The 23,863-nt window shown below is 39.2% G+C and overlaps 1 long non-coding RNA gene across 1 annotated transcript; it reads right to left on the bottom strand.

Moving 5' to 3' along the window:
• Window positions 1–2,533: 2,533 nt before the first annotated feature.
• Window positions 2,534–16,717, bottom strand: LOC147253734 (uncharacterized). The gene is made up of 3 exons (XR_015118429.1): window positions 16,653–16,717; window positions 13,467–13,552; window positions 2,534–3,380 (listed from the first exon to the last, which is right to left on the bottom strand). It is a non-coding gene; the product is annotated as an uncharacterized LOC147253734 (long non-coding RNA).
• Between the last annotated feature and the right edge of the window lie 7,146 nt (window positions 16,718–23,863).

Here is a 23,863-nt window from a genome sequence, read left to right as displayed (position 1 = left end):
TGTAAGATGGCGGCGTGTTTATATAGACCGGAGAACGCCCTGAAGTGGTCACATATCCTGCCGTTCGCTCGGATAAAATAGATACCAAAATCGGACAAAGCTTTAAATCATGTCACTTGAATAAATCTTCATATACATTTACATACATTCCCAATTATATGCATTTATTTTGAATTTTAGATGATTCATTAAAGCAAAACACGGCAAAAAAAATGTCTGTAGCTTGAGCATGAATACACAATTGAATCAAGTTCCGGTAGACTGGAGAAGAGGAAATCTGATGCCTTTCCCAGCTAAGCTGCTGGACTGTGCTGAAATTTACAAAGTTACACCTTCACCTACAGCTTACAGCATGACATAGTGAGATCCTCATACTATTAACATCACCGTTACCCCCAATTAGCCTCTGTGAAAATAAAGCAGAAATAATAATCTCAACAAATTAAAATCAAATTAGTGGTCTTCCCTGACAACACCTTCATCGAAATCAGTTCCAAAACAAATTTATAATTTGAGCAACTTTTATTCAGTGTCAAATGTGATGACATAATCTTGAATAAATCTCAATAGTAAACAATACAACTTCCAACCTTCGTAAGGTTCTCTTTAATGCAAAGACATGTCTGTGAAACTGCTTATCATGTTCTCAAGAGGCAATTCAAATAATTATGTAGCCTAGAAGGGTGCATTCAGCAAGCGATTCATTGACTAAAAACCTCTTACAACTGTGTGATTACACCTCCAGGCACTGAAGCAAAAGTCACTCAGCAGGTTGGAGCACCTTGTCTGCTTTAAGTGCTCAGCAAGGAGGTGATGAATTGGAGAGTCAGTGGATGTCAGTGATACCTGGAGAGTTCTTCATTATTGACATTTAAACTCAGTTGTATAAGTGAATTAATCAAAATCCCACATGCTAAGAAAATATTTTAAAGATGTGATTAAATACAGCTGCTTTCAGAAGTTGAGTGAGAAAAATATTTACGCAGCTGTAGTAAAGGCTCAAAAATGCATGCATATTTCTTCCAAATACAGATGAGAACAATATTTTTTTTCTGACTGGATTAGGAAGCATTTTTACATCTTTATCATGAGGTCACAGATTTTGTTTGGATTCAACTGCGGATGACTTTCTATGTAACTCATCATGAGGAGATCATCCCCGTAGGACTTCCTGACCCTTTGGAAAAACACGAAAAGTCCCAAGTCTTCGCTGGGTGCCTTCATCTTGGGGTCATAAAGAGAGGAGAGCAGGCCATGTGCTAGCTTCAGGTTAACAGGTTGAAAGTTGTATTGTTTACTATTGTGATTTCTTCAATATAATGTCATCGCATTTGACACTGAATAAAAGTTGCTCAAATGATAACTTTGTAATAATTGTGTCCTGTCTATTCTTCGTCTTCCTCCAGGATTATTCAGTAACATTTATTTACAATATACCTTTAAAATGGGTGACTAAAAGCCCAACTCTGATTGCAACAGTTGCTGCAGCAATCCTTGTATAGGACTCATTTCATGACACAACACATGAGCACAACAACCCGTGTGAGTCTACCCCGTGTCATTAGATTGCAACATGCACAGCTGAGACAAAGTGAAAGAAATTCATTTTTATTTAATGGCTTTCTAACCACAGTGAGAATTACTGTTGCCAGTCAGTTTAATATAAAGACATAAATTATGACTCAGGTCATGTGGGTCAGGTGATTTCAGGAGCAGGCTGATCTCACCAAACAGGTATGAATTCACGGAAGAGTGTAACTTCAAGGTTAACTCAGAACCGTTTGGTTTAATACACATATTGTCATTATGTTTCATGCATTATGAACATATATTATGTCTGTGGGAAGGTGATGCCATGCTTTGGAGAAACTAAGGTTTTGAAACAGAAATCTGCTGGGTTGTGCTTCCAATACAGCTATGAAAATAGTACTTATTCAAATCTTTGAGCCAGGCACTTCACTTCCAGCTGCTCCAGTTACCTAAAAGTCTATTCAGAAAAGAGGCTTCACATTCATAAGCAAAGGAACTTAAACTGTGATTTTCCAGCTATAAACTGAAATCAACCTGACAATGACTGGAATTACTGTGACTGAATAATGTGTAAAGTTTCTTACCCACCTTGAATGTACATGTCAACATAAAAATAAATATATGCCTGAACAGAAGGGCATATTCCATTTTCATAATATTTCATTCCATGAGTTGTTGTTTTTTTTTTATCCCGATGGTCCCTTAATGAACTAAATTACTGAATTTTAACTGCAAATGTAGATTTCTTTTCAGCTTGATGTGGGTTCAATAGAGGATGTCAAACCGCAGATTCAGTTAGACTGCAGTTTTAACATGACGTCCGTCTGTGACCGCCGGCTTTGAACTGAGAGTATGTGGTGAAGATTTTACTTTAATAAGTGAATCTGAAACTTCATGCCACAAACACACTGCACACACGCTGACTTTGGATTTAGTGCATTGTTTATTGTATTCATAAGCAACTTCAGGTGAAATTTCACACCTGGTTGAAACAAGAGCACAACTTGCAGCCAAGGAATTTAATTCATAAAGTATATTCTGTTTGTATCTATACACAAAACTCTCCTGGCCTATATGATGAAAATGATAAAGATGATTTGTATGATGATAATGATGACGACGATAATGTTTATATTAATATTCCTCTCTCGGTGCTCAATTCCTGTTCCCACTGACATTTCTACATTAAGCCCATTATAGAAAAAACACATTTTTGGAAGTGAAGGATAGAACCTTTGGACAAATTTCATTCTTTTTCTTTTTCTATTTTTTGCGTAAGAATAGTTAGACACAATGTCAAATGGGAAACAGACAGGAACCACCACACTAGAGCATATAATATATTTTAAAACAAAAAATAACAAAATAGAAATTTAATAGACTGAATGAAGGACCATTATGGGGCTTCATGTGATGATTTGTTGATTTCAGTATCATTGATTTAATGACACTACCATTGGAACTGTATTTTCATCATTTATAAAAAGTGAGGTAACACATTTAGAAATATGAGATTTGACCCTAATACGGGTGGAACTCAATCCCCTCCACGCTGGTTTATCACCAGGGAACTCTCAGCTGCAGGCCACGTGAGGTTAAACATCCAATTTAGTTTGATCCTGGAGAGATCCTGCCAAAGACAAATCCAAAATACATGCAAAATGGCCCTTCATCCAACAGGCTGTGCTGAAATAACACAGATTGTTCTGTTTCCAAGCGTGCTGTGGCTCTCCAATGACCCGGTGCTGCACCACTTCAGGGAGCCCACATAGCACTTGTTCTTCCAGCTGGAAAGGCGTGTCAGGCTCTGTCACGGCAGGACGGAGAGTTCGCCAGAGGAGAGCTTACACCTGCAATTTGTACGAAAATGCAGATCGGTATGAACACTAAGAACATGCGAATCCAATGACAATTTGTTTTTATATAAATAAATCTGAATCGTGCAGGACAAACTTAAAGGTGTCAGGTTCCACTCAAAAGCAATAAAGGATGAAATGAAATCTATTCTGTGTTATCAGGAAAGAGAGTCATGTTCATTGCGAATCGTGATTAAATTCATTGAGAGATGCATTTTCCACAAAGACTGAATCATTATCTTGGCTGGTAATATTTGGCTGTATCCGGTGTTATACAGGCTCCAGTCAGTTCACTTCAGCACTGATCAGCTAACGGTTTAAGTAAAATCAATAGGTTAAATCAGGTCTTTCTCATAATGTTTCTATGGAGTAGATCAAATCATAGTCTCGTGTTAAAATGCTAAATTAAATGAAAAAAGTTTTGTCTCATTAGCTGAATTCTAATATTGTTATTTTTTGTTGCAAACAAGTGATAAATCAGATTATATTTTTGAATTTTCATAAATTCATATACATATATACATATACCAGCATACAAAAGCACACCACATGATTACCTGGTTACTTCTCTCTCATACACCTTGGTAGAACCAACTAATGAGTACTCTTGCATGACTTTAGTCACAATTGTGTATGTTCCTTCTCATTGAACAGGGGAGAGGCTCATAAAAATATAGAGCTCCAGATCACACACACACAGACACACACACACAGACACACACACAGACATAGACACACACACACACACATACATACACACACGCACGCATGCACACTTTGGTCTCCCTTAAGGCTCATTTTCATAAGGGAAGTGCAGGTCACATCCAACCTCAGTTCTAATGGGTAAATCCCACCAGGCGTGTTTGCTCACTTGTGTATGTGGTCTTGGGTAAACTTGTGTGTGTGTGTGTGTGAGTACACGGACACTCACATGCCTTTGCGTATTGTATGCATGTTTTGTTTGTGTGTTTCTCATAATTGTACATGTGCACATGATGTGCAATAGTATGTGCAGAGAGGCCAGTAAAGCATGTGTGTTAGAAGCATGTGTTTCCTAGTATTGGTAGTATATGTCCGTATACCTTCTTGTGATATTATAGATTTTATTCAACAATTTTTCACCAGTAGTCACACATATGTTTGTCATCGTATAGCTTTTTTAAAGCACGGAGGCTGCAACAGAAACCCCAAAATCCCAAGAGAGTGAAACGCCACAGAAGCAAATACTAAGCCAAGGCCTGAGGGGTGTGGTTCCTTTCTCTAGCTGTGAAAGAAAGGGGCAGGACTGAGCTATAGATAGGGGCAGACAAAACAAACACTCCCCCCCCCTCCCCGACACACACACACACACACACACACACACACACACACACACACACACACACACACATAGTCACAAAGCAACAGTAGCTTCAGGTTAGGGCAGAGCTACGCACAGGAGCACATGGAAAGAATGTTTGGACTGACACACACGTGTGTAAGGCCTTCTTGAAAAATGTCTCAGGATGGTGCATGACTGAAGATGCCTCCATCTGCCAGCAGTTCAAAATTCTGAAAACATGCAGATAATACAATCCCACTGGTTTAGTATGTGAATTTCCAGTAGACAGCATCAGTTACAACTTATGTACCGCCTTATAGACAACGGTGAAAAAGGCTTTACTTTTTTGGCCAGAAAAAAAAAACATGCAAACGCATTATTAACTAAAATGCTCAATCAAAACTCATTGCTAACCAGTCAGGTGTCACTTTTCAAATCTGCTCAGGAGTAATCTTATATGTGAAGAGGAGGGAGAGAAGGGTACAGAAATCACATCTCACAAGTAGGTGAGAGGACACTGCAAGGACCACATATTTGACCCAGCCTACAGAGGGATTATGGGATTGGACATTATAAGCCGATATAGGAAACAATGAGAAGGAAAACACTCTTGGCTGACATCGGGACAATATCAACATGGAGTGGTGTGATAACATAAGAGACTGTCCTCTTTGGCCAGCTGCAAACTGCTGAATGGAACCTGTATAGAATGAATGCTGCAGTGTTGAAGTTATTCATGAAACAATAACCTCATTTCTACAGGAGAGCCAAGTGGGATTTAGACTTGACCACACTAGACATCAAAAGCACGACTTACTTATTTAAAACAACAGCCCAGATGACATTTCACCTGCCTTCCTTGAATCCAGAATTATTATAGAAGCACACAAGGCTCAGTCCTTGCATTTATACTGCATTAGTGGTTGCCATGGTAAAAGTCCTCCATCCTGCATCTCTCCTGTGCAGACAGTGAGAAGCAACACTCACATCAGTTTCCTACCAGAAACTGATGATCTGAGTGAGAGAGCCAGGCAGCCGCAAACCAGTGACAGCTCCTCACAGTTACGTGGTACAGGGGTCCAACAGTGAAATTTCTTTCTCTTTTCTCCTTTACTGCGATGCAATGGCATCGCGATGAGCATAAGGAAGGCCCTTCTTCAGAACTATCTTTTGTCTTTAAAAACATGCTTATATGGCAATTCTCAGAGAAGGAAATAGGAGAGAGTTTTGGAAAGAGGCATGTGCTGGATTTCAATCATCGTGACACTGTGAATATGAGGCTGGTGCGCTAAGCTACCATACGGCGCCCTGATATTTCATTACGATGTCATGTTCAAATTCAACTCCACATGGAGAGATACTGGAGCTGAAGGGTTTAACGCTTCTAAAAGTCATTTATCAGCTGGATTATCATCAACAGCTGTTCATTAAAGCCAGTCACATTTGGATTTAAGAGCCATTTTCGTCAGTTACACAGCATGGCCCAATGATGACTTGTTATTAACATTACAAACTAAGAATTTTATTTTTTTTTAAAAAGAAGAAATAAAAGCATTTAAATGTTAGTTTGATGAGAGGAAAGAGGGGAAGTTTATATAATTTTAGATTGAAGTTTTTTTTTTTCTAAATTCCTGGTACAGTAGAAGAGGAATAGATAAAGTAAAAAAAAAAAACAACAACTGAGATTATAAATTGATGCCAGCCAGAACTTCCTGATACAAAAAAAACCTTACAGAAGAAAAAAAAAAACACTCCTGTCTGCATTCATTCTATCAAAGGAAATAAATTAGAAATAATAAATACATGACCATTTAAAAACAACGAATATAATTTTAAAACCTCAACCCCACAGAACAAAATTGAATGCTTCCTTATATGCTTTGATTTCCCCAAAATAATGAAGCTAAATTACATATAAATAGTCCACTTAGTCCACAAGAAAGAGGGTGGCAAATACAATATGATGCAAACAGTAAAACAAAAAGAAAGGGAAGGTCTGCATGTAAAAATGAGTGTTATGAAATGGTGACAGTGATATTGCCAGCCTGGTGTAACTCTTGGCTGATGAGGAAAGCTGAGAGCATTGATTAGATTTTCATTTATTTCGTACGTCATGATTGAGAGGATGTTTTTCACTCATTTTATTGCATCATAAGTCCATAATTATTACACGGTCAGCTCAGACAAATTCATGTAATAAAATTGACAGGAAGAAGTGTATCACATTTATCTGAAATCATCTTTCTGCAGCATAAAAACAACATCCTGCATGGCTGGCTTCAGTTCACCTTCAGTTGAATCAATTTAGGAAGGTTATTTTACTCCACACATTCCAATACTAAGAAGGACATGGTTGTTATCTTATTAAGAATGAATACTCTATCATTAGCAAATCAATTGCAGCTTCTATTCACATTCAGAATGGGTTGAACCGAGCAGGAATCGACACCCTCTCTCTTCCGTACAAATCTGCCTCATTGACATCAAGCTAGAGAGAAAGCTTTCTCTGGTACAAACTATTTTGAATTGTCCTTTAAACTTCTCGTCTGGCTCCAAAGCAGCTTATAGACAACAATGTCAAGTTGGCCCATAGACGACCTCGAGCATGACTGATCCTCCGTAGGTCTGACTGTGTGTGTGTCAGTTCATGATAGCAAGAATGCGTGACATGCACAGAAAAGGAAAGACTGAAAAATAGACAACAGAGAGAGTATTGTGGACACTAAAGCTCTGTTTAAAAGGCTGCAGCACACGCACACACAAACACACACACACATACACACGCTCATACACACACACACACACACACACACACACACTAACACACACCGCGGCAACGACACTCTTCTGTTAACATAGACGCAGGACGCAAATAGAAGCCTACAGCTGAAGGCCTCAATCAAAGCTGAAAGGAGTGAATGGAGCTGATAGATTCAATAATGAGGAAAAGCCGCTCCTTTTAAATGTTAAAAGATCATTTGGCCACGACGCGCACAGTCATCTGACTGCGACTGTCGTGTTTACCTTCATGCTACTGCAAAACCTTCGCAGTGCAACAGCCAGACAAAGAATACTGCTCCTTCTATTGCTGTTGATGACACGAGAAAATAATGAAAACCCACCAGACACTAAGAGAGATCGATTATATTCATCCTCTCTTTTATTGAGCATCCTGAAGCTACAAAAGCTAATCTGCTGTGACACAAAATTGTTCAAGAGCCCAATTTAATAGTGATGTCAACAATCAGTGAGAGAAACACGTGACTTCACCAGTGAAATGAAGGATCAAATACTAAAATTACTGAAATCGTTTTCACTATTCCCAACGTGTCGCAAAAGCTTCCCTGACACTTTTCATGGATAGATTTCATAACGTAAACCTCAAACTAATTGGTGAGTGCACCGCCAACCTTGTGCAACATCTTTTTGAATCATTCTCAATAGGAAATACAGGAGAAATTCAAGAGAAATAAGAAGTATTAAAATCCAGTTTGACTTCAAGGCTTTTGAAGTAAAGTCAAATCAACATAATTTTCACTATATAGATATTTAATCATTTAGGTCAATTACAGTTAAGGTTAAGTGTATACGTATAGACATATTACCTTTAAAGATTAGTAATACTGAACCTGATAAAAACAAATCTGAAAGATGTCTGAGAATGTATGCTCTGTAGAGATAACAAATACGCAGCCTGATAATAAATCTGACTGAAGCTTTGATACATCCATCGTGTTTTAATTTAGAGCTCTATATCACTCTGATCAAAAGCTTAAGGATGTATTTTTCATCAGAATTCTCATCAATATTTGGATCTCGAGCTCTTGAAAAATCTACAAGCCAACTGATATCACGCAGCACTCAAGTCATATTTAGGCAATAGGTTGTTTTTGCAGTTGAAGATGATTTGCATCTGGATAAAAAACAAAAATTATTAAGTTAGCAAAATTGTGATGTTCTTTTGTGCCTTCTAGGACATTCATAAATAAATATTCATAAATATTTCACGGTGGCATTGAGAATATATGGACAAATATAAATTGGAAAAAGGAAAAAAAAAGCATTTTAATTTGAAGTGTAAGCATCGAGATATGCAGTCTTTGATTTGTGCACGTTTTACAAATATTATTAAGGAGTTCTGCAGCCATCAGCATCATTTTCACATTTAAAAAAAAATAATTTCAGGTTTTAATGAAGGCTTAAAAAAATTCAATATATTAAAAAGGAGAGTCAGTAAAATCATATAATTGACATTTTGACATTGGACGTAGCTCGCCGAGTACATCCATCAAATTAAGTGTGTTTATGATGCTACGGCACCTGAAAGCCTGAAGGGGTGCTGTGCTGTGTGTGAAGTGGATTTATGTGCTACATTTGCAAATGTATCCTTCACAAGCATTATGGATGTGGAAAGTAATGAACAAAAAGAAAGGAACTTATTATCATTATTGTTAATAATAAAAAAATAATGATGATATTATTATTATTATTAATAATAATAATGATAATGATTATTATTATAGAGCAATATCTTATTAATTGTTTACTTCTTCATTTATTTTTTTCTACATGTTTTCTTTCAAAATAATTATTTCTGTATTTTTACTGATATTAATTTACCTCGAAAAGGCTGTTGTTGACTTTCACTCCAAATTTCCATCCCTAATTGATATGAAATTTCATATTAGGAATAACTTCATTACTGGACACGTAAATCTAAATTAAATAATTAATTAAATAAATAAATCTAAATAATATTAGGTTTAAATGTATGTGGTGGTCAAGATATTGCAAATAGCCAGTATAATTTTTTTGTGAAATTGACCATGATTTGTCAAGAACGATCATACAATAACTAACACACACACAATTAGTGTGCTCCATGCTAAGATGCAGCTGCAGTACCTGCTGCAGAATTCCTGCATTAAATTTTAAAACAAGAAATAAAAATCGGATATTTTTTTTACTTTGCGTGTCAGAAAAACTATGAGACGAGAGCAGATTAAAAAAAAAACAGCATAAAATATAACCTGACTACAAACAACAATATATGAAGAAATCTACATGCATGATCTCTGTGATAGAAAATCTAAAAGTGGGAGGTTTGACTGTCCTCACATTCAGTCTTTTATCAAAAAAAGATTACACAACGATTTTCCACAAACTCCTCCCCACTATTGAGAGAAAGTAAAAAAATAAAAAAAACAACCAAATCGGTTTTGTATGAAACTGTGAAGAGACAAAGGTGACAGAAGCTTGTAAACAACGGTTATGGTTGCCACTCTGGCTGTCTGTCTCACTGACCGCTTTGTTAATCCACTTAAGGCACAATAGACAGCAGACCTTCTGATCTGGGCGCTCACCATCTTGCACAGAACATTCTAAATCATTTACTTTAAAAACCCTCTAGTTTGCATATTTGCCCGTTATTTTTAAATGATGACTTTCAATGTAAAATTACAGGAATGTTTTATTTTGATGTGTTGAGATTAAGTGTCCCTGGGTCACAGGGACTTGGCTGCGGTCTGTGTAATTTTTCACGGTGTCTTCTCCTTCGCTCTTTCTCTCTCCTCTGCATTATCTTAACAAAAGCCTCACACACACACGTACATCCACTCCACCAGTGTGACAGACAGGGAGACAAAATGGCTGAATAGTGATGGAGGGGCTGTGTGTTCCTTTATGTGTCGACTAATCAGCCAGCGCTAACATGTGTCAACACCACACTCACACACTCCTCAGAATGGGGACATTGTACCCCAAACAGAGAGAAAAACTAACACTCTTTCGATATCCTGACAACGAATGAGTTACAAATAAATAAAGGTTCATTCGTTGTCAGGATATCGGTAACAAAACATCAGAGCAATCTCAAGGAACCAAACATAGATTATGTTTCAATTTTAGTTTAAATATAATTTCCTGTATAGTACTGTGCTGTATTTTCTTCCAAACTACTGGTGGAGGTTTTCATAGACAGCTCCACTTTGTCAGCAGAGGGCTGGCCGACGGCTACTGTTTAAAGACTGCTGCCGCAGCACTGATAGCCCTCACCACACGCTCACATCCAGTGTCATCACCATTTTATACAACCCCCACCTCATCTTTATTACAACAAAATATATCATCCTTAAAAACCAAAAAGATGCTAACCCCCGACACTCATAATGTAAAGTATACATAAAAATATGATAGATAGATAGATAGATAGATAGATAGATAGATAGATAGATAGATAGATAGATAGATAGATAGATAGATAGATAGATAGAATGTTTGCTGTGATTTTTATGCATAATTTCACTGAATTTGGTGTAAAAGAAAATGCAGGGCCGATTGCTCAGTAAAGCGATAGAGAAATATTTGTGCTTTGGCGCCTGTTTCAAAAAACAATTTGACATGTGATATTACAGCTGGCACGTTTCTTCAGGTTTTTTTTGTGTGTGTAAGTTGAGCATCTCCACTCAACTATAAACACATTGTAAGAAGGAGAGACAGATAATGCCTTGTTTGTGTTTTGCTAAAATATATCTGTGGATTGTCAGAAGGAAAAACTCAATAAATACACTTCTACAAGTAACAGGGAGTGAGAGGAAGAGAGGTGGAGCGATAATGAACCTGTGTGAGCTACTGTTTGAGGCAATCAGCAACTATCCCTGTGAATAATCAATGCTTGGCAGGCAAGAGAGAGAGAGAGAGAGAGAGAGAGAGAGAGAGGGAGAGAGAGAGAGAGAGAGAGATGGGGTGTGAGGAGAGAGAGACTATAGCTTCAGCCTCTAATCCTATCAGTCCAGTCCATGGCGTGTGTGTGTGTGTGTGTGTGTGTGTGTATGTGTGTGTGTGTGTGTGTGTGTGTGAGGGTTGTTTCTTCAGGATGGCTCCCACAGTGAGCAATGAAAAGCAACCTGGAATCAAAGCCTAAACGCATCTGTGTTTGTGTTTATCACACAATGGCCAAGCCTCCCTTGCTGAGGCCTTCTATACATCTGGATCATTCTGTCTGGCTCTGTGTCTTTCTCTGCCTCTCCATGAATCTCTGGGAATTATTCTGTGCCTCTGTGTGTGTGTGTGTGTGTGTGTGTGTGTGTGTGTGTGTGTGTGTGTGTGTGTGTGTGTGTGTGTGTTACATATCAATGCTTGAACCAGCTTTCTCTTTAGGTGGTGCATCACTGTCACCTAAAGCACTAAAAAGCTTGTAGGGTTCATGCTACTCTTTAAATTGCTGTAAAGCTGATTTTAGAGTGAGGTTTCAGAGGGAGGGAATTATGATATTTGCATCCAGAATTTGAAACATTATTTCCTGACAATGAAGGTGGCACAGATTTTCAATGAAAAACAAAAAAAATAGCGCAAAGCTGTTGACATTATCTAAAAGCTTTTATACGTGTGGTGCAGAGCTGTTTTAACACTTGACTGTCCAAAATAAGATTTGAAATCCAGAAAATAGTCAAAATAAAAATTTTGGCTGAACTTGAGTGTCGCAGGTGTATAATATTTAGAGAGTGTGTGTTTGTGTGTGTGTGTGTGTGTGTGTGTTTGTGTGACTGAGGCAACAGGAACTACAGCTGATTCTGAGTAAAGAAGGTTGACATCCCTCACTAATGTACACCCAACTGCTTGAACACACACCGTGTCCCTGCTATTGTCTAAGTGCAGGCAACGGTAGAACTGTGAAGTCAAAAACTAATAATTATAATCGTCTCCTTTTTTTTTAGACACATACACATCCTCAAAGAAGGCAGGCAAACAACGAGAGACGAGAATGAAACGGCCTCAAATGACAAAATCATTTTGACAGAAATCAATATAGCGACGATTCAAACAAAAATGACAAAGCTGCATCTTGTGTCTTGCGAAGCCGTCCGCTAAAAGCATATTTCTCGCCCTCCATCTTACAGCTGGCTGCTCGACAGGCAGACAAAGAGACACTACCGCAGTGTGAAAATATACTGACGTAGCTGGCTTCTCTTTAGTCTGTGTGTGTGTATGTGTGTGTATGTGTGTGTGTGTGTGTGTGTGTGTGTGTGTGTTTATGTCCGTGTGTTTCTGTGCTTTGTAGATCGAAGTTTCCATAAAGTACATGCTGAGTTCTTATAAAGCTATGGGATAATTTACACATCCTTATTTAATTCCAAATTTGAGAGTGCTGGAAGTTTGTATACGTGCATGTTTTACATACTGGATATACATGTCTTTGGTGTATGTTTGCTTTATGTTTATGTGTGTGTTTCAAAAGTGTTGTGGGGATGGGCAGGTAGGCTACCAGCAGTAATAATCTGAATTTGTAACATTTCCCTTCTTTCCTCCTTCCTTATACCTCACCCATCCCCCTCCTCTCCTCTCCTCTCTTCTCCTTTCCTCTCCTCTCAATATAGAATTTTAATGATGGTCTTTTGCTTCTGTCTCGCTCCTGCCTAATAGGAGAAACCAAAATATCTCGGAGTGGGAACCCAGACAGCATGGAGACATTCAATACAATATGATGCATGAGCTAACCAGATGCATAGGAGGAGACATTAGAGACAGAGGAGCTGGTATGACTTCATCAGTTACCTCAGCAATAGCCACTTTATTGTTTCATGGCAAAATACTATGACTGATCAATTTTCCATCCAGCCACTGTGTATTTGAAGCACAAAGAGGCATTTCAGCCACCAAATCATTTACTACAAAGTACGAGTTGTTGCGTTATATGTTCGAACCCTGCAGAGAAACACAAAATGTGTGCTTTGAAGTGTGTTTGGGCTGCGGATGCTCACCTGTTTGAGGGCCGAGTCTTGCAGGTTAAACCATCGTCTGTGGGATGGAGGCCTTTAAAGAGCCCAACCAAAGCCTCTGTTTTAAACTGACCAAAGACAAAAGGCTGGCCATTAAAATCCTTGTCAACTAAACTTAAAAAAAGAAACCCAAATGTTGAAAAATGTAAAGAGAAAAAACAATGTAAGGTTGAGAGGATGCAGCTGGATGAGAGAAAAAGGAGGTGACGAGGAGAGAAGAGAGGCATGCTAGCGCTTCACTGATCAACTTTAAAGTTTGAGAACAGGAGCAACAGATGCACTGGTGGTGTATTGTGGAGGGTATTAGGTTGAGGGACACCCCAAAATCTCCCCCACTGTGTGTATGCATTTGTTTGTGTGTACGAGTGTGACAGCAGGGAGCAGCTCAGCGCAGGACGCCGCACGCAGCAAGGGGCCATTAGACATGGTGGGGTGACCCACATAAAAGACACACACACACACACACACACACACACACACACACACACACACACACAACACATCACAAGCATGAAACTTTCTTTTTTACGGCCAATGTGCCATGATAACCATAAAGCTGGGATTCTTTAGCATCGCTTTAGCATGGCCATTGTCACATGGTCTCCACTGTGGAGGATTTGGTGGGCAACTGCTAGTTCAAAAAGCCTCGATATATTCAACCCAAATCCAGCAAATTCTCTCTTTTCTTTTTCATGTGATGAAAAACACTCCTGCTGCTCAATTTTCAGAGTGAAGCATTTTTCACAGTGTACGTTCTCTTCTCTGCTACTGGGTTCCTTAGCTGTGAAAGGCTCATGTTTGTGATTCGCAGTCTGAATTGGCTGATTTGAGGTGATGGGATTGAGTGGTGGATCCCCATGTGGTGGGAAACAAAACAACACACCGCAGCTTCCAAACCTCGAAGGTCTTGACAGGAAGTAAGTGTGATGAACAGAAAGTTTTCCTAACATTGAAGCATTATAATATTGATTGCTGACCTAATATGTGAACCTTGACTCTAAAACCAGCAGAACATTATTGTGAAATAAGATTTTTCAAAGATGCACACAGTATCTGACATGCTTTTGCATTTTTACTATTATGACAAAAAGTCCTTAAAAAACAACAACAAAAAAGATTGTTACAGTGCTCAGAGAGAATGTTATCCATGAATGTGTAAAAAAAAAAAAAAAAGCCCTCAGTGAATAAACTTTTCACATAAATAACTCTGCATAATGCTGAACCATAGGAACAAGACGGGAAACAGTTTTGACTGGAGGGGGGCTTTAAGATTGATGGTGAGTCACAGTTTGCCCTAGTGGGACCACCATAAATAATTCCCTTGCTGGAGGAAAATTTGAACAAGTAAAATATCATTAAAACCAAAAAAGCAATCAATACAGCATGATTCCAGTGCGCGGACCTGGGAGGGGTTTTATAGCCGTGATGCTCAGGCCATGCTATAGATGTGCACTGTTTATATTAGGAATATGCTCCAAAATGAAAACATCAACTAGCAAAAATACGTACATAATATTTGTTTTTATACTTCAAATCACACAAGACCCAGATGAGGAAAACTTACTGAATTACACATATATTCACAGCAGTTGCACTTCTATGTGCATAGTGCAAAAAAATTATTATCTGATGATAGCTGAGGTGTCCACTGGCTACAAATGTGTAAATATCTGCCCTCAGTAGTCTACTTACTCCTTAATCCAATGGGATTGGTATCTTTAGCTGTTGGTGTGTACAAAATGTGGCATATTTGCAGTGTAACAAGGCTCATTAGTAATTTGACTAAGTTAAGGCAACATCAGGTTCTCAAGCAACTCCAAAACAATGTTGTGCTCTGCAATAAATCTTGAGCCATGTCTTTCTTCTCTCAGATAATTACTATTTGGCTGCACAGCTCCACTTCCTCACGGTGCCTCGCAGCAGACAGATTGTTGAGTGAGTGAGTTGGCCTGCAGTTCTGAAACTCCCCTTCTTTCATTATTCTTATCTCCCCATATCTCTCTCTACTGCCCTCACAGCACACACACACACACACACACACACACACACACACACACACACACACACACACACACACACAAACTGCCAGGGGGATTTGCAGCAGCTAGGCAGCAAGCACATACAGTGTGCGTGTGTGTGTGTGTGTGTGTGTGTGTGTGTGTGTGTGTGTGTGTACGCACATGCACAGCAGGGAGTTGCCAATTACAGCAGTGATTAAAACCCAGTAGTGTGGAAAAAGAGGGTGAAAGAGAACGTGTGAGAGAGAGGTAGAAAGAAGGAAAAGAAAACTACATATAGGCAGACAGGCAGAGACGCAGCGTTGCAGTGAACAAGGACACAAACGTTGTTCCTCCACATGCAACCATCCCCATTTATGTTACAGAATTGTGATGTTTGTTGGTGCCCTGAGGTAAAAAAAATGTCAAGAAACGGGATGTGGCCATTTTCTATCTGGAGCTCAAGACAATCTGTAAATATGTTTGTATTGAAATAGCCAGCATCATCATAGTTGGCAGGATAATGGTACCAGATAAAGTGCATTTCCTCAGAAAATAAATCTAAGGCCAATTTCAGTTCTGCAACTTGTACTGACAAAGTTGTGCCACAACATGACACAAGTCGGATGTGAAGCTTTGTACAGAGCCAGAGAGAGGCAGAAATGAAGAGAGTGCATGTAACATAACGTAAACAAGGCATTCCCATACTGTGCTCTCTTTCTGTTGAGAACCAAATTAGGAGTGAGCTCTTTGCACGTCTGCTCCTCACCTATTAAGCTCTGACCTTCCTCACCTGTTTGACAATGAAAATCAGCTCCACATGGCTCATGTATCAAAAATACCCCTTCTTTAACTGCACATTCCTGTGTACATGCAGTTTAAAAAAAAAAACAAAAAAAACAACAACCTACTGAAAAGACGAACAGGGTAAACAAAGAGTACAGTAAAATGCAGCTTGGAGGGCAGTGATCGTGTTACTACTTTATATCTTTTATTCCAGTCTGTGTTTCAAACTCAGCTGAATTGTGTTAGAGGGCTGTTTGAATACAGATGAGTAGAATTTGTGGCAGAGATGACAAATAGTAGTAGAAGTTACATGTTTTCGTTTATCGTACCATAAGCAGGTGCAAACATGTGTTCAACCAGGTTTTATGTCAACATCAGTACCAACCGGTGCTGGAGCTGGTAGATACCCATGTCTGCTCCAGGATCATTTGTCTCAGGACTGAATTGTGCTTAATTCCCACTGCAGACAAAAAACAGATGTTAGTGGATTTTTTTGAATAGCGGAGAAGGGGCTCAAGAGAGACAGTAAGACATGGGAGTTTATCGAGAGGGTGAAGATGATTCTGGAAACAGTTAAAAGAATTTTAAAAAATCATGTTTCTGACTGGGAGAAAGAGGCGAACTCATCAGGAGCAGAGAGAAAACAGAGAAAAGGGAGTGTTTATTTCCTTCTTCATGACACTTTGACTTGATATTTCATTGTTTAAATCAAAAGCAGAAGCATTTCTTCATCACTCTCTCTGCTGCATGGCTGCAGGGAGGACACATACTTCGGTAAATGAGATAAATATCACATCTCTTTCATTATAAATGGTCCGGGAAAGTCTTTCCTTAATGACATGACTGTGTGTCCTCTAAAGTATCCCACTGTCATAATCACACCCTGAAAGGATTGTGAGTTGTATGTTAAATTATGTCGGGCTGCTTCAAAACACACACCCTTTCAATGGAGGACTGTCATATGGGTAGCTAATGGTTTGCTGGGTGCAGGGTGGGTCTGACAGTATATTATAACCACCATGTTTCCTCCACCTGTCATGTGGAGGGATGTCCTGTATTCATGTCGTGTCAGATTTACCATAAATACCAGCTCCCTGCTGAGGAGGATCCATTCACACGAGCCTCCTGGTGCTTCTCATGTCGGCACAAATTGAAAAAGCGTGCTGACATGGGAGGCAGAAACTGGAACGCTTCCACGAATGTTGACTGGCCAGCGATGCATCCAGAGTGGTTACAAAAAGTGCTCCCATTTGTTTATTTGGCCTATTTGCTGGCTGCTGGAGTTTAAATTTTCAAGTAAAAACTAAAATTATAAAAAATAAATGTGAATGCTGTAACAACCTCCATACAAAGTCATGAAATGATAACGTAATGACCCCCTTCCAAAGATAAAGTCCAAAATATGCAATCATCATGTAATCATACTGAGTTTATTGGCAACAGTGAAGATATGAACAACTTTTATCATATCTGAATATGTGAATATTTCCTTCAATTTTCAAGTGAGTTGTTATGTTAATCTTGTCACTGTGAGCTTAGCTGTTTAATATGAAGTCTTGATTTGAGCTGGGCACATTCAAGAAACATACAGGATGGATACAATGTTTAATCCATCCTCTGACTGATGTCAGAAACCTCAAAATAACCAGGTTTCTCTGACAATAAACATATAAACATCATTCACCACTGATGGTCAGTTTGGCTTTAGTTGTTTGCATATAATAATTTCTGTATTTAAACAAGTACAACATTGGATCAGTATTTTCTCAATAATTAGCAGAAATGGTTTTTAAACCGATTTTTAAATACAAATGTGTTATTTCATCCCTCAAAGCTGAATTAAAATTCCTTGATTTATTTTCTTCATCATATCGAAAGCCAGGCAGCTTCTTTCTAATGAAGCCAGGGGACAGTTTGATGTTGGTGTGTGTGTTTATGTGTCTTCTGAGTGGCAGGTGAGTGAGCTATCTGCAGTGCTCACACACTCACCCCCTGCTGTGTTTAATCAATACCATTCTGAATTCCGGTCTTCACTCATGCACATGTATGCGCGCGCACACACACACACACACACACACACACACACACACACACACACACACACACACACACACACACACACACTTTGTAATATGTGTCTGTAAGAAGACACCAAGGGAATACAAAGTATGAGCAACTTCACACTCCTCAGAGTTTAACACACAAACACACACAAACATGAAAGGCAAGCGCGTCTGTATGAGTGTGTGTGCATGTGTGTGTTTGTGCGTGTGTTTGTGTATTTTTTGTGTGCGTTTGTGTGTCCAAAATGTGCTAATTAATTCTAGTCCATCTTGTCCATTGGGCGAGGGTAATAAGATGGAGCGAGTGTGAGTGTGTGTGTGTGTTTGTGTGTGTTTGAGCCTGCTTGCCTCTTTCTGTTGTGTGTGTGTGTGTGTGTGAGTGTGTGTGTGTGTGTGTGTGTGTGTGTGTGTGTGTGTGTGTGTGTGTGTGTGTGTGTGCGTGTGTTTGTAAAGGGAAGCTCAAGAAGATTCAGAGCAGTGACTGCATCGATTCAAGTTCACCCAGGCTGAGGAGGGGCTGCAGGCGCTAAAGACAATAAGCTGTATCTCCTTCTTTCTGTTAATAATCTAATGATGCACTAGTTTTCACTTCTTCACTGTTCTGTTTTAATATTCAGAGTGCCTGTTTACACAGCTCAGTCCTCAGTTGTCATTTCGGTTGTTGTTGAGGGAGGGAAATGTTGTCTTTCCCTTCTCACACTCCTTCCCATGCAGTCTTGGAACTGGAATGAAACAGCCGTTTCCCTCAAATCCAGGCCTGAGCCCTCATCTGAGAAATGTTGAGCAGCGAGGTCCAAGAATCCCTTAATTAAAGGAAAAATTGATTGTAGATAAAATTATGTTGCTTTAAGTTATTTTAATTAAATGTTTAGTTGAATTAAAAGTAAGTATTTTGCAAAGACTTCATTCTGTTGCTGGTATTACATGACGGTGTCCATCTGGGAGTCGATTTATAGCTGCTTTATTGCATCTCATGGATTTTATTTCATGTTTAAAAAAAAAAGCAATTCCTAGTTAAGAACAAGATTAATCCATTGTCAAATTTACTTTTGCCTTGAAAGTTTCAAAAAGCTTTCCAAGCAATATTTGCTAAAAATTTGTTTAAATACTTGATAATCACAAAGCAGTTGGAGATGATTATTTTCCTTAATGAAAATCCTGAAGGTTGACAAGGCTCAGATGTGAACCTTTGTGAGTATAAATCTGACACGCAAGCTATTTACAAGTTGCCTCAAATTATCACCAACCCATCTCTGGTGCTTCCACTGTGCGAAAATAACTGCAGTTACGAAAATCTGAAAATGGGCTGCTTTGAGATGCTGGATAACAACGCTGTGGATAATTATGGCGAAGGCAGAGCTGGTGTTTCTACCTGTCACTCCTTCCTCTCTCCTGTTTTCAGGGTGTTTTCTGTCCCTTCTGACACCTTCCCCACCTCCCCTGACACACCCTCCCTGCAGCCCACCTGCCACACACACACACGCACACACACACACACACACACACACACACACATACACACACACACACACACACACACACACCACAAACCAGTTCCCCTGCTGTGACAACAAACACGGATTGCACGTGATCACCATAACACTATGGAAATATGAATTATACATAAAGACAGCCTCGCTTCGGCTGTGGGTACAAAGCCGTGTGGGTGATATTCTCCTTTTAAATCATATGGGAAATATTCCCTTAGTATTAATAATATAATAATCTATTCTACTACATTATTCTCCGCTGTTTTAATCTCATAGACTTGTGTGTTATGTGTATCATACATTTGATACACATTTTTGTACACATTGAACATGGCACTAATTATTTAATTTAGAAAATGTTTGTGCACTGTGTGCTTCATATAATCATTTGCTTAAATTATGAGCTATTGCATCATATACTTAAGCAGAGGCAATTCCAGTATCACCTCTTATTAAACGACAGCAGTTGGTGGATGAATGTAATTATATTTTGCTGACTCTGCTCTTCTTTATGTTCCACAATGTGTCATTTGAAGGTTACAGTGTAGTTAAACATCCCCTACAAAGAGAGTGCATCACAGACATAAAAATGTAATACACACAAGACTATTGTTTATTATGTTGCAAACAAAATATATTACAGGCCACCATTTTCATCAGCTCAGTATTCAATGGATGCTGACAGTGTGACAGTATGAAACAGCTCTCTGTGTTTAAACCCTAGCAAGAGCCATCCATCTAACCGTCTGGCTATTATTAGATATTTGTCGAATACGCATTTGGCATTAAGATTCCTGAAGCAGCAACAGATCCAGTTTTGACAGGCAGACAAAAGGAGTCGTTGATTATATTTGCCATGAAAAAAAAAACACAGATCCTGGAAGTGAAAAAGAAAGGAGAAAAGGCCCAGCACACTGTATGACAGGCACGGTTAAACATGGTTGACTGGAGGGTTAGATTATAGCCCCCAGCTTCTCTGTAGCAGGTACTTGTGTGTGTACGCAGTGGTGTTTAAATGACGGTGAGCACCATTAGCTTGTGCTGCACAGCAATGACATCTCTTGATGCATATTTCTCTACAAATATGTCTCCTTTCCTCTCTCTACTGTCACTAAAATGCATAAAATGTCCAAATATTCTACAAACCTCAAAAATTGAGTAGAACACATATAGAATAAACAAAAATATCTTAATTGGCAGCAGTCAGCCATGTTATAATAATCTAAATCCCATTAAATTTTGGCTGATGTTAATATTTGTGTCCCAGTCCCCCTGAAGGCACAGCAACAGGACAATATTTCTCTGAAAGAGTGTAATGACACGAAAGATTTCATCATCTCTGTTTTATGTGTCCATTCATTTGATCCTCTCATTAATCATAATAAAATATTATTAACATTCATTCTCCTTGTCACAATCAACACAAAATGCTGGATCTGGAGGAAAAGGGCCTTGTGACTGACAGTACAGCGCAGTGTATCATATCTTATCTCTTTATAACATTCTTACGTGTCTCCACAATGAAATGCTTTCCATTAAACTAAATTTACAGAGTAATTAGTTTAACCTTTTTGGTATAAAATAATTTAAATCTAATCAGACAGAAATGACTTGATGTGAAACTATGAATATAATCCTCGAACACCATAAACTCATATTGTACACTAACAGTAAAACATATTCCCATAAGACCAATACGTGCTGTTTGTTACACTTCATGTAATAATATTCTCGATTTATTGTATTCCCATGAAAACAGGCCCTTTTGACAACATGCCGTAGCAGGGAAACCCAGGTATAATTAATTACAAATATGTCTCATTAGGGTCACATTCCGATGAGCAAGAATACACAGCACCAGGGTCCTGGCCCACCTAAATGCACCTGGGCCATCATTAATGTTATCATTCACACCTGTTTTTACCCTGTGAGGACATCTCAAAATGGCGGCAGTAAAAACAGCCTATTAGTGCTGTCAAACCCAATATAGTGTACATTCAAGATAAGTCATGAATGCACAGTAATGTGCTTTATACAGTTAAACATTTGAAATAGACATAGTAACGGGCAATGTTTTATTCATTACATTTAAATTAAAATGTCATTTCCACTGTGTTTTCCAGGTTGTTTTCTATGTTAATACTTGGCATCATTAGGCTACTTACTTGCTGTTGTTGGGCTTTAATGCTCCACATTACCAGTATAAGACCATCTAATTATCTGCATAGTGTGGCAGAGTTTAGCCACAAGCACAGCGACGACAGAAGTGTCGGCATGTGTCATTTGGGAAGGTGTGACAGTGACAACGTTCCCATAACTGCCTGCTGACACCTCGTCAGTATGTAGGAACTATCTCTCACACTGAATTATTTAAAAGTGAGAAGGAGGGAGATGCAGAGGGGAGGAGAGGGAGAGGCCACAGGAGGGGGGCCTCAGGTGTCCTTCCACACAGTGTAAGAGTTATATACCACTGCGAAACCTAACTAATTACTGCACTCTTTGTTCTCAACTTTCTTCCTCTATCATTCTGCGTTTCCCATGCACCCCCTCTCCTTCTATTTCCACTCTTTTCTCAACCACATCCCTGTCTCCTCTCTTTCCCCTCTCTCCTGCTGGAGCATGCCAGGAGGAATATGATTAGCAGAGGGAAGAGGTGAGAACCACCATTTGCTGAAGAGGTGACACACACATATGCAATATTCCCACCATGCAGTATTGAGAGGAGATGGGGATGGGGGAGGGTGGGGGTAAAGGTGAGACAGAGAAACGGGGTGGAGCTGATAATGATGCCAGGACAGGATTGAAACCCTCAGGTAGTTTAGTTAGTTAGTTAGTTAGTCCCTGTGTGGAGTTTGCATGACCCCCCTCTTGCGTGTGTGGGCTTCCTCCCGCAGCTCAAACACACAGGTCAGGGGGGTCGGAGCATCTAAATTGCCCCTGAGTGTGAGTGTTTGTCAATCTCAACCCGCCAAGGGGAGCTGCATACAGAGTTTCTCGGTCTTCTGTTCAGTGCATGCAGGGAATGCCTCCAATCCCTGCCCCCCTCCACTGTGACCGAGCATAGGAATAAGTCAGCGAGGAACAAACATGTCATAATAACGTGTCATCCCGTGAGGTGAAAATGTGCTGAGCTTGAAAACCCAGAAATATGGGTTTATTACTGGGTTAAAACAGGTGACAGAACCACTATGGACAGTAAATACTGAACAACAATACCAAATACTGAAAATCATATTAAATAAAACATGTTTCAACGGAGCGGAATTGTATTTTTCATCCTAAAATACATGAAATTTTACAGCATCACTCATTGGTTATAACACTCCTGCCTTGCACACTCCCACAATTCCCCTCATATAACCCTCATCCATATTTAAATTTGAAAAGGGGAGCGCATTGTGAGCTGAGCTCCGATTTCCACCTTTAACAAAGCTCCACGCTGCAGCCAAAATAGAAGGAGCAACACAAACAATAATTAATTCTCTCTCTCAAATAAAGGAGCAGAAAATGAATAACGAGTCAAATATGCAATGGAAGGAAAAGCCATTTCAGTGAAATCAGACGATGTGAGCAGATTATAAGACACAGATGAGTCTTTGACAAGAATATAAATAGGAAAACAAACCAACTAACGGCTATAAAAGAAAACAAATATTGACAAACCTATCAGCTAATGATGCAATCGCAAGTCATACCCTCAAAGAAGTTCAGAACACTCAAGTCTTAAAAGAAAATCTAGACAAAGAAAGAAGGAAAAGAAAGGCAGGGATAGACAGCAACAGAGATTGCTGGAGAATGAGGGAATGTAGTAAAAGACGAGAGGGGAGGGAGGGCAGGAGCAGAGTGGTGGCTGATGTGAAAGCCAGCAGGTCACAGAGGTTCCCTTTAAATTTAGAACAAACCACAAACACTGAATGTCTTCTCCAAAAGGCTGAATGACTGATTATAATGGCTGCCGGTTTCAATCTCGTCCCGTCAGCCTCTCAGCACTGGCTGTGACTAGTGGGCTAACATGTGGGCAGGCCAACAATTCACACTTACAC

This window comes from Aulostomus chinensis, chromosome 11, assembly GCF_037954235.1.
Source record: "Aulostomus chinensis isolate RoL2024-O1b breed Wild chromosome 11, RoL_Achi_v1.0, whole genome shotgun sequence".
NCBI classification, from domain to species: domain Eukaryota; kingdom Metazoa; phylum Chordata; class Actinopteri; order Syngnathiformes; family Aulostomidae; genus Aulostomus; species Aulostomus chinensis.
Note: the sequence above shows the minus strand (reverse complement) of the source record. Positions and strands in the feature narration are given on the sequence as shown.